A 12,192-nucleotide genomic window follows, 5' to 3' on the forward strand; every position below is an offset into this window, starting at 1 on the left:
CTAGGCAACCTCCAGTCATTTCATTCTCCCTGCTTTCTGAAGCCTACCACCCCATGGGAGGCCTCACTTACATCTAAAATTTTGATGATACAAGTTAACCAGTTAAGCTTTACACTGTCTTCCTACCCTCAAATCTCTTGTGATCTATACTCATCCCTTTCCAAACCTGTAATATTGTTGCTTATCTGCCTTTTTCCAAGGCTCCAACCAGAGTGCTACTGTAAACCTCTGAAGGATGTCCTACAAAATCATACAATTTGAGAATTGTAAGGTAGCTCAAAAGCCATCTAGTTCAACCCACAGATGAAAGGAATCTTCACTAGAAACACTTGACAAGTGATATTTAGCTTCTGCTTTGCCAAGTACTTTGCTAGACAAGTTGGCCCTTTGCTTTTCTTTGTATATAATACATTCTATCTCCTTGGCATTTCTGGAACGGCCTCCTTCTTCACCTTGACCTCTTAGAATCCCTGGTTTTCTTGGAGGCCCAGGTCCAATTCTACCTCCTACGCAAGAGCTTATCTAAGACAAACCTTCATGTTGTTAGTGTTGTTCCTGCTACTCTAGAAATTACTTTGAATTAACTTTGTATATTTTTTGTATTTTCATTTGTAACATTGTATCCCCCAGTCAAATGTGAATTGCTTGTGGTCAGGGACAGGGTTTTGTTTTTGCTTCTGTCTGCCCAGTGTTTTCTAGGGTACTGACCACATAGTATTTGCTTCATAAATACTTGGAGAGTGAGCAAATGGAGGAATGAATAAAGTCTGAGATCATTAGATGATCAACACCTTTACATTCATCTCGACGTCCTTAGTGCCTAGCAGAGTACCTTGCTTGCATGTAATCAGTGATTATTAATATATGTTTTTGAATTGAAGACTGGGTAAAGAAATGTGAGTACTACAAAAAAGGATAAAATCTGCCCCTGATTTCTCAGAATTTATCTATTAGGATGATGGGTAGTCCTGTTGATAAGGGAAATTCTCAGATACCACTCGATAGTGAGCCTTTGCAATGGAGTGCACTTCTCTAGGATAGGTCTCAGTAACTGAGGAAGAATTGGTTGCCTCTAGCTATTGTAGATGGGACAGAGCACTCAAGGCCTATACTTAATAAAACCTGTGTGTGTTGAGGGGAATAATCAGCTGCATATTTGGATTTTTTGCCTTTTTCCCTTTTCCAGAGAGATCCTGAGAGCAGCGGATCTAAAAGTAAACTTTAGGTGTCCTTGGAGAAAGAGGATGGCAATGGCATGGGGAGAGATACTAATGGATGATTTGATTTGCTAATGGATAGAGGGTGTTGCACATGGCTTTGTCCACATAGTCTGAGAAAATAGCCGCTGGCTGTCACTTTGGAAAGGCAGAGACATAATATACCTCAAGATGTTAATAATGCAGATAAAGCAAAAAATGTATTGTGTGTACATTTTTTTCCCCTAGACAATCCATTGTTAAATATTTACCAGCACAATCCTCATTCTACCCATGAAAATATGATTTAATTTTATGATGCTCTATATTGCCTTACATTTTTAGAACTGGAGCTAGAACTTTAAAGAAACCACCCCATTTTGAAAATGAGACAGTCTGGGACTTGTCCAAGTTTACACAGCTCAGTAACGAAAGAGTTGGATCTAGAACTTGTTGAGTGCTAAAATTGAACAGACAATGCTGCAGTAATTCAGAAGAAAAAGCTTCCTTGTAAAGCATCACAGAAGAAGTGAGACAAAAATGGGACCTTGAAGAATTGAAAAGATACAAGTAGGAATGGTATGTCCAGTAGTAGGAATTTGAACAAAGGCAGAGAAGTGGAAATGTAAATGTTATACTAAGAGATAGTGAACAAGCCAGTTTGCTTAGAGTAAATGGTTCTTATAAGGGAGTAAGAGAGATTGAGACCAAAACAATAGATTTGGGCCAAATTATAGAGATGCTTAAAGGCCAACAATTGTGTGAGGAAGGTGCTGTTCATATCCTCATTTTAGAGATGAAGGAACCAAGACTCAGGGAAACAGTGACTTATCTGGGGTTACACCTATCTCTAAGAGGCAAAATGAGTTGTTTTTTCCTATAATTTTCTGTAGTCCTAGCTATTATATCTTTCTCTGCCCTATTAAACAGTGCACAGGTACAATCCATATATGATCACCCAACATAGCTTTGCAATGACGTCAACATTATAGCTGAACTGCACCTTTTAAAAGATATGAAATCCTCAAGTACGGCTGTCATAATTGCTCTAATGGTATTTTCATATCAAATATTGTTTGGTTTTCTCAGAATCAAGGGACAACCTTATGTCAGTATGCGTTTATATTATGTTTTATAATAAAATAGTTACATTTTATATTAAGAGGTAGCTAGGTGGCACTTCAGAGAGAGTACTGGACCTGAAGTCAGGGAAACCTGAATTAACATCTGGTTTTGGCCATCTACTTATTGTATAGCCTTGAGCAGGTTAACAATTCAGTTTCCTCATCTGTAAAATGGGGGAAATATCACCTACTTCCCAGAATTGGTATGAGAATAAAATTGGATATTTGTTTTTGTATTACAAATGATATTTGTAAAGTGCTTTGCAAACCTTAAAGTGATATGTAAATGCTAGTGATTTTTTTTTACTAATTATTAAGCATAATAACTATAATTTAAACTTTTTGGGGAAGGCAGGCTGGTACGGTAGGAGAAGCAATGGATCTGAAATCAGAGGATGTGAGTTTAAACCTTGCCCCTGATGTTTACCACCTGTGTGACCTTATACAAATCATTTAACCTCTTGTGGCGTCAATGTCCTCCATTTGTTAAATGCGAGGGGGCAGACTAAATGACCTCTGAGTCCCTTCCAGATTATAGCCATGATCCTATGAACTAGGCTACTCATTTCACATTTGTTTTTCAAAATAGACTGCAGTACACTAAAAACTTTAGGTAATATTGAAATGTCAGGCTGTTACCTTATCCTAAAAGGCTTCACACTGCTATAGTTTCCTCATTCATAGGATCCCACATTTAGTGCAGGAAAGGACCTTACTGTTGATCAGACCAACTCCTTCATGTTGCAGGTGAGGAAACAGGCCCCAAGAGGTGAAGAATCTAGTCCAAGGTCAAGCAGGGAGAATGTCTTTGGTTCTTTCATTTAGCCGATCAGGTTTTACTTTTTCTTTTTCTTCTCTTGATGCCAGCTCTCCTTTCTCTCTGCTGGCATTATGTCTATTTTGAGGCAATACCCTTTCTGCCTCTTAATCTTATCTCTTCAAATCTAGGGAGGAAAAATCTGAAGGTTGCCAGGGTAAAGCAAATAACCAAGGCTGTTAAATCAGGCTAATTTCACACAAAGGACCAGTCAATTGGCCCTGACCTAATGCGCTGGGTTTTGTCACAGCTGTTTTCCCTCACTGCTTAGAAATTTTTTGCTTACCTGTGAAGTTTATATGATTGAAGTTACTAGATATTTGCCTTTTAAATACAAGCAGAGCTTTGAGATTTTGAAGGGTATTTTTGAAGTTCATCTAATGTGAACTATTGGACTCCAGAGAGGTCTCTCACCACCTACCACCCCGCCCCCCAACTTTGTCTCATGATTCTGTTATAAGCTCCAATACTTCAAAGAATCATTATTTTGATGGTGTGCATACTCCCTCTATCGAAGCAGATCACAATGCCAGCTGCACTTTAGAATCAATCTGTCAACAAGCATTTTATTAAGCTCCTACTGTGTGTCAGCAGTCAAGTCTTTGAAAATTGCTATGACTGAGAAAACATAATAATAAAACCTGGTAGCTAACTCTTTGGGGTCTCTCTAAACAAATGGGCCATTAAGGCTTGATTTACCATTTCTCCTCTCCTCTGTTACTTTATCTACACTTTTGCTTTCATTGGGATTTTACCTGTGTAGGGAGCTTTATGCCGATAGCTCAGAAACTTACCCTTGATTGTATAGTTGTCCTATGTCAAAAGTGAAACTCAAACTCAGGTCTTCCTGACCTTGAGATGAACTTTCTATCCATGCCTCACACTGCTGGTCCTTGAATGACAGACCTTTCACTCCACTATCAGCTCTGTACTGAAAAATTCTTCCAACAAGGAGAAGACCCAGGAAAACAGTGGTTCTCAAAGGATTTACTGGGAATTTCTTTAGATGTGCTAATGAAATTTTATGCTATTGTAGATAAAATAAATTTATCCATAATCTTAATATCTATTTACTTAACCAGAATACATGCTATGGTAAGAAGAGAATGTGCAAAATAAACAAAACTTGCCCATTATACCTAATCTCAAAATAAATCAGACTTTGAACCCTCAGAGAAGTCAACAGAAATGGCTGCTCTTATTGAAGAGAAACTTGCCATGCTTGAATCTCTCTATTCTCCCCTTGTATTGGCAACTTAATCACTCAGTATGCCAAGATAATTCAAAGCAAAGAATACTAAGCTGATGAGCAGCAAACGATGTTCAGGAACCACCATCCTAAGCCTGGGCTCCACTAGCTCAGATGCCAAACAATTCCACACCACAGTGACAGAGGAAAAAATTTTAGTCTGAGCTATTATCTAATGGGCTGTTTTCCAATCAAATTACCTAAGGACTGAATAAATCCAAAATGTTTGGTTGTACAATACAAAATTATTTTGATGGAGACGTGTAAAAACTTAAAAGATGAGGACAGTAATTTTTTTATTCTACACATTAATAGCTTCTTTCAAGGCCCAGCTCCTGTGTCTTCACCAAACATTTTTTCTGATTCCCAGTCCCCCTAACCCAAAGATTAGTGCTCTACCCTCACTGAGGAAATTATTTTGTGTTTATTTGCATATATTTTGTGTTTCTGAATTTGTATACTTGTTGTTTCTCTCCAGTAGAATTTTTAATTCAATATAACAAGCACTTGTAATATCAGAGACTATTTTTGCTTTTGTATTCCTTGTACCTTAACACAGTGCCTTGCGTATAATAGGTGCTTAATAAATGCTTTGAGAATTAAATTGGAGAAAACTTACTCTTTAAAAGAAGCCTTCTGGTCTATATTGAAAACTCCTTTATACTCTGTGAAGTACTATGCAGATGAGAGGAAGACCTACTTATTATAAATCTATTTAATTTTTGTCTCAAAGTGCCTATTTTTAAGGAGCCAGGACTGATTGTGAATTTAAAAAGGGACCAAAACAGGTTTTGTTCCTTTAAAACAAATATTTGTTAAAAAAATTTTTTCTTTTGTCAGAATAGGAGATCTTTATTCAGGCCAGTTTCTCAGGAGGAGAGAAATACTGTATATCAAATAGAGCCATCTGTGTGCAATTAATTCATCCGGGCTTTGTAATAATCTGCTTCAATCTTGTGCAGTGGAGGACTTGCCTTACTTCTGTTCTCCTGAGAGGAAATTCTTTGCCATGAAGAGAATGACTGCTATTCTGGACTTAATTCAGCCCAGCAAAGAGCTGGTTGGTGATACAGAAGTGATGGGGGAACTAGGGGAGTAGGGACTATGATATTTCAAAGTTCAGGGTAAGAAATACCTTGAGCAAGAAAGCAGAATGCAATAAGTTTGAAGGAATATATGGCTAACAGACTAAAAAAGGAACACAGGTGGTCCTGGGGAATGGGAGATTCTGAAAGATGAAATTCTTATTTTACAATTTAAAGCAATTTTTGTCACTCATTTTTTGGTTGTTTTTGATTCTTTGTGACCACATTTGCGTTTTGTTTTCTTGGCAAAAATACTGGCGTGGTTTGCCATTTCCTTCTCCAGCTCATTTTACAGATGAGGAAACTGAGACAAATGGTGTTAAATGACTTGCATTTAAAACAGGGTGACACAGCCAATAAGTGTCTGAAGCCAGATTTGAACTCAGGTTTCTGGACTCTAGGCCCAACACTCTACCCACTGCATCACCTGGCTGGAATTTAAAGCATTAAAATAAGAAAGGGTAGGGGAGAGGAGGAGAAAGGGATCTCAAGAAGCCAATGTGATTGCATAGGGACCTCTCTGAAGAACTTGGGTTTTTAAAAGATGAAACACAAAATATGACTGTGCAGGGACAAATAACCAAGGGCAAAAGCCAGCGTGGCTTAATGTAAAAAAAAGACTTGACAAAAAGGACTCTTTTTTAGCTTTTTCTTTTTAAAAGCTTATAATTGAGTAAAAATGAATGAGTGAAAATATATTATTGGGAGCTGACTATGTACCAAACACTGTAAGTGCTGAATATATAACTAGAGCATAGAAGTAATCCTTGCTTTCAAGCAATTCACACTAACTGGAGAAAAAATACATAGGGAGGATTCAGCAGTAGGAAGAGTGGCCAGAGGGTGCAGTGGTGGGGACAATGGAGACAAGGCCCAGGGTGAGAAGGATGAATTAGCACACCACAGTAGCAGGGCAAGACACGAAGAGGCCCCATGGACCACACTGGTATACAATGCAGAGCAGATGGTAATGTCTTCAGTAATTTTTCAGTCATATCTGACTATTCATGTTGGAGGTTGGGTTTGGTTTTTTTTTTTTTTGGCAAAGATATTGAAGTGGTTTGCCATTTCCTTCTCCCACTCATTTTATAGATGAGGAAACTGAGGCAAGCAGGGTTAAATTGACTTGCCCGGGGTCACACAGCTAGTAAGTATATCTGAGGACAGATTTAAACTCAGGAAGATATCTTCCTGACTCCAGACCCAGCACTCTATCCATTACTCCACCTAGCTGCCCTGTCTTATTGTAAGGTCTTATTGTCCTCCAATACAGTTAATTGCTCCCTGCCCATACAATTACTGTGAAAGCAATGTCCAAGAAGAGGCCTTGGTAGGATGTGGAGGAGAAAAGGATCAGTCCTGAGGGTCTGAGTGGGCTTTCTTGATTTCCTGAAGGAGTATGGAGGGGCTGAGGCAGGTCATTGTCCAGCCAGGAGTGAGAAAAGGGAAGGAGTGATGATATTAGTAGGAAAGCTAAGGGAGAAGAGCACTCCTCAGTTCTTTCTGGGGCATCCATATAGTTTGTGAGAACCCTGGGACAGAAAGAGTTAAGGACGTCCTCTCCTCTCCCCCTTCCCCAATGAAGGCCTGTTCATGCTGTCAATTGGAGGGATTGTGAATAGATTATTGTTATTTGTCCTTCATTTTTGAAGAGGACCATGACATCAGGAAGGTGATGCTATGACTTGCAATTGGATTTAAGTGAGGAAGGTCTGTGCAAAGTCACCAGCCTCACTTTTTCCTCTGGAGTCATCTGGGTCCAGTAGCAAGATATAGATCAGGATGACTAGAGATGACCCTTGAATAGATTAAAACTAGAGTTGGTTCCAATTTCAGCTCTCCCATTTGATAACCTGTATAATTTTGTGCAAGACACTTCATTTCCTTAAGTCTCAGTATCCTTATCTGCAAAATAACTTCTAATGTTACTCCCAACTCTATACCTTTGATTCCTATTACTTCCTCTAATTTGGGAAAACACAGTTTCATATTGACATGACAAAGATGGTAGAGCTACCCAAGTCTTCTTGTATTTTCTCCAATGATTAGAATGTTCAGCCATCTAGAAAAGCCTAGAGTTGAAAAGAGGGAATCACATTAAAGGACAACTTTATATCCCATCTTACTATTTCTCTACTTACTTTAAGTGAATTGAAATCTCCAGCACTAAAAGGAAGAATGCTGAAAGAACTTGCTTTCAGTTTCCATCCTTGGGAAATCATGGAAAATGGGAGAGATGCCAAAGGACCAGAGGCAAGCAAGTATTGTCCTGATTTCTCAAAGGGTGGAAAGGGTGGATCCCAGAACTTAATAGAATATTAAAAGTTGATCCCTGGAAAAATTTTTGAACCAATTATTCAGCAGATGGTTTATGGAGGTTTAGTCAAGGATGGGGAAATAATTGACATTTATGTAGCATTTTAGATTGATAAAATACCGACTTCTGAGGTAGGTAACACAAGTAACCCCATATGATAGCTGAGGGCAACAGGTAGTGAGATGTAACATGACTGCTCCTTTATTGCCTGTGAGGTTTTTGGGAAGTCAACTCACTTTTCTGGGCTTTGGCTTTCTTATCTATGAAATGAAAAGAATGGACTGGGTGGTTTCTAAGGTTTTTTGTGATCTTATGTTATATTCAGAGAATTCTCAAATCTATATTCCAGATTCTCTGGAATCTATTGCTATTCCTTTATGCATCCTCTCCTGCCATGGTCTGTGCCTTTGCAGGAGCTGTTTCTCAGGCCTGGAGGCTTCACTTTCACCTTTTTCAATATTGAGAGCTCTTTCAAGCCTTTCCTCAGTTGAGTTTCTTCCCTCAGTTTCTTTGTATTTACTTACATACATACATATTGCATTTTGTGAGCTTGTACAGTACCTTGTCTACTTGGTAAGTATTTATTGGATTAACTTGAATCAAATCCTAGGACTCAACTAGAATCACACAGCTAGTAAGTGTAGGCACTGAGACACTAGTTCTTCTGACTTTTATAAATTCTCTTTACATTATAGCAATCTGTCCTTGGAACCTGTGTTCCCTAAGAGTAAGTCATACAAAACACACTTTATTATTATTCTTAAAGCTTCAGTCACTTCCTATTATTTCCAGGATCAAATATACAGTTCTCTGAATTTTAAAGCCCTTCCTACCTTTTCAGCCTTCTTCCACATTCTCTGTGGTCCAGTGACAATGGCCTCCTTGCAATTCCTCACACATGACATTCCATCTCATGACTGAAGGTTTTCACTGGTTATTTCCCAAGGGAGAATGCTCTCCCTCCTCCTCTCATCCTTCTGACTTCCCTGACTCCTTTCAAGTCTTGCCTACTTTCAGCAAGAAATTTTCCCTAACCTTCCTTAACCTTAGGGCTTTCCCTCCGAGGCTACCCTCAATTTATCCTTTATATATCTTGTTTGTACATAGTTGTTTTATAGTTTCTCCTATGAAGAAGGACTGTGAACTACTTGAAGGGATTGATTTTTTGTTTGGTTTGGTTTGATTTTTTGCCTTTCTTTGTATCCCTAACTCTTAACATAATGTCTGGCACATGGTGGTTGCTTAATAACTATTTATTGGAGTCTGCATGGTATAACAGACAGAATGCTAGACCTGTAGTTATTAAGACCAGGGTTCAAATCTTAACTCTGACACTTATAAACATGTAACAATGGACAAGTCACTTAATCTCTTGGAGCTGTAATCTATTTTCTAAGCCTGAGTGAGGTATAGACAGGTTACTGTCTGCACCTGTGACCTTCCACTAATGAATGATTGTCCTTGGCGTATCTGTTCAGGATTGTTAAGGGGTCCCCTAAACTTGTCTTTTTGAGTTGCCATATTTCCCAGAAATACTGGACCCAGAGCATGCAGGAGACCCTGGATGGGTTCATGTGTAGTGTCCCTGAGCTGACATAATTTATTGTTTGCACCCCCAAACAATTCTCTGTGTGTCCTTGGGCAACAATATATAGCCAGTCTGTGCCAAGCTGGGATAATGCTTGTGCAGCTGGGGTCCTTTGCAGATAAGCAGACCCTCCTATCTTCATAGTCAAGCAGTTTCTAAGGTTGAGACTTTTGGCATCACCTTGTTCCTCCCTGTGGGAAGTGGTCTCTTTCTTTCCCACCTTTGCAGCACCAGTCCCCTTCCTGGTATCTCCTCCTTTCTTTGTCCTACTGTTGTAAAAATGTAAACTTCTGTTTACATTTAACCCCTTGGGTTCCACATGCGTGTTCATTTCTCTTGTAATAAGCCCAGTTATCACCTAAGTCTCATGATGCTATGATTTTCTGTCAACAAATTGATGTACTAAATTGAAATAACGTAACCATAATTTCAACAAAGTATTTGATGAAATCTCTTATCTTTGTGAATAAGGTGGTGAAATCTGGAGAATAGAGAACTAGAGAATAGTACAGTTAAGAAAAGTTGAAACTTATTTATTTACTTAACTTTTAACATTCATTTTCACAAAATTTTGGGTTCCAAATTTTCTCCCCATTTGTCCCCTCCCCTCACCCCAAAACACTGAGCATTCTGATTGCCCCTATCATCAATCTGCCCTCTCTTCTATCATTCCTCCCTTCCCTTGTCCCCATCTTCTCTTTTGTCCTGTAGGGCCAGATAACTTTCTATACCCCATTACCTGTATTTCTTATTTCCTAGTAGCAAGAACAATACTTGACAGTTGTTCCTATAACTTTGAGTTCCAACTTCTCTTCATCCCTCCCTCCCCACCCCTTCCCTTTGGGAAGGCAAGCAATTCAATATAGGCCATATCTGTATGGTTTTGCAAATGACTTTCATGATAGTCGTGTTGTGTAAAATGAACTATATTTCCCTCCATCCTATCCTGTCCCCCATTGCTTCTATTCTCTCTTTTGATCCTGTCCCTCCCCAAGAGTGTTGACTTCAGATTGCTCCCTCCTCCCATTGCCCTCCCTTCCATCATCCCCCCCTCCCTGCTTATCCCCTTCTCCCCCACTTTCCTGTATTGTAAGATAGGTTTTCATACCAAAATCAGTGTGCATTTTATTCCTTCCTTGAGTCAAATGTGATGAGAGTAAACTTCATGTTTTTCTCTCACCTCCCCTCTTTTTCCCTCCACTAAAAAGTCTTTTGCCTGCCTCTTTTATGAGAGATAATTTGCCCCATTCCATTTCTCCCTTTCTCCTCCCAATATATGTCTCTTTCTCCACTTAATTTCATTTTTTAAAGATATGATCCCATCCTATTCCATTCACTCTGTGCTCTCTGTCTCTGTGTGTGCATGCACGTGTGCTCGCGCGTGCGCGCATGTGTGTGTGTATGTATGTAATCCCACCAACTACCCAGATACTGAAAAGTTTCAAGAGTTACAAATTTTGTCTTTCCATGTAGGAATATAAACAGTTCAACTTTAGTAAAGTCCTTTATGACTTCTCTTTGCTGTTTACCTTTCCATGCTTCTCTTCATTCTTGTGTTTGAAAGTCAAATTTTCTTTTCAGCTCTGGTCTTTTCATCAAGAATGCTTGAAAGTCCTTGATTTCATTGAAAGACCATTTTTTCCCCTGAAGTATTATACTCAGTTTTGCTAGGTAGGTGATTCTTGGTTTTAGTCCTAGTTCCTTTGACTTCTGGAATATCATATTCCACACCCTTCTATACCTTAATGTAGAAGCTGCTAGATCTTGTGTTATCCTGATTGTATTTCCACAATACTTGAATTGTTTCTTTCTAGCTGCTTGCAATATTTTCTCCTTGATCTGGGAACTCTGGAATTTGGCCACAATGTTCCTAGGAGTTTCTCTTTTTGGATCTCTTTCTTTGATCAGTGGATTCCTTGAATACTTATTTTGCCCTCTGGTTCTAGAATCTCAGGGCAGTTTTCCTTGATAATTTCATGAAAGATGATGTCTAGGCTCTTTTTTTGATCATGGCTTTCAGGTAGTCCCATAATTTTTAAATTGTCTCTCCTGGATCTAATTTCCAGGTCAGTTGTTTTTCCAATGAGATATTTCAGATTGTCTTCCACTTTTTCATTCTTTTGGTTTTGTTTTGTGATTTCTTGGTTTCTCATAAAGTCATTAGCCTCCATCTGTTCCATTCTAATTTTGAAAGAACTATTTTCTTCAGTGAGCTTTTGAACCTCCTTTTCCATTTGGCTAATTCTGCTTTTGAAAGCATTCTTCTCCTCATTGGCTTTTTGAACCTCTTTTGCCAATTGAGTTAGCCTATTTTTCAAGGTGTTATTTTCTTCAGCATTTTTTTGGGTGTCCTTTAGCAAGGTGTTGACCTGCTTTTCATGCTTTTCTTTCATCTCTCTCATTTCTCTTCCCAGTTTTTCCTCCACCTCTCTAACTTGATTTTCAAAATCCTTTTTGAGCTCTTCCGTGGCCTGAGCCCATGGAATATTTATTCTGGATGTGTGCAATACAGAAGCCTTGACTTCTGTGTCTTTCCCTGATGGTAAGCATTGTTCTTCCTCATCTGAAAGGAAGGGAGGAGATATCTGTTCACTAAGAAAGTAACCTTCTATGGTCTTATTTTTTTTCCCTTTTCTGGGCATTTTCCCAGCCAGTGACTTGACTTCTAAGTGTCCTCTCCACACCCACCACACCTCCAGATCCACCCAGCCAGGGGTTGGGGTCTGAGATTCAAATGCTGCTCCCCAGCCTCGGGGCTTTTGGCGGGGGTGGGGCTGCTATTCAGTGTGAGATTAAGTTCAGGTGCTCAGGTAGGG

The sequence above is a fragment of the Notamacropus eugenii genome, chromosome 4 (assembly GCF_028372415.1).
Source record: "Notamacropus eugenii isolate mMacEug1 chromosome 4, mMacEug1.pri_v2, whole genome shotgun sequence".
Taxonomy (NCBI): Eukaryota; Metazoa; Chordata; class Mammalia; order Diprotodontia; family Macropodidae; genus Notamacropus; species Notamacropus eugenii.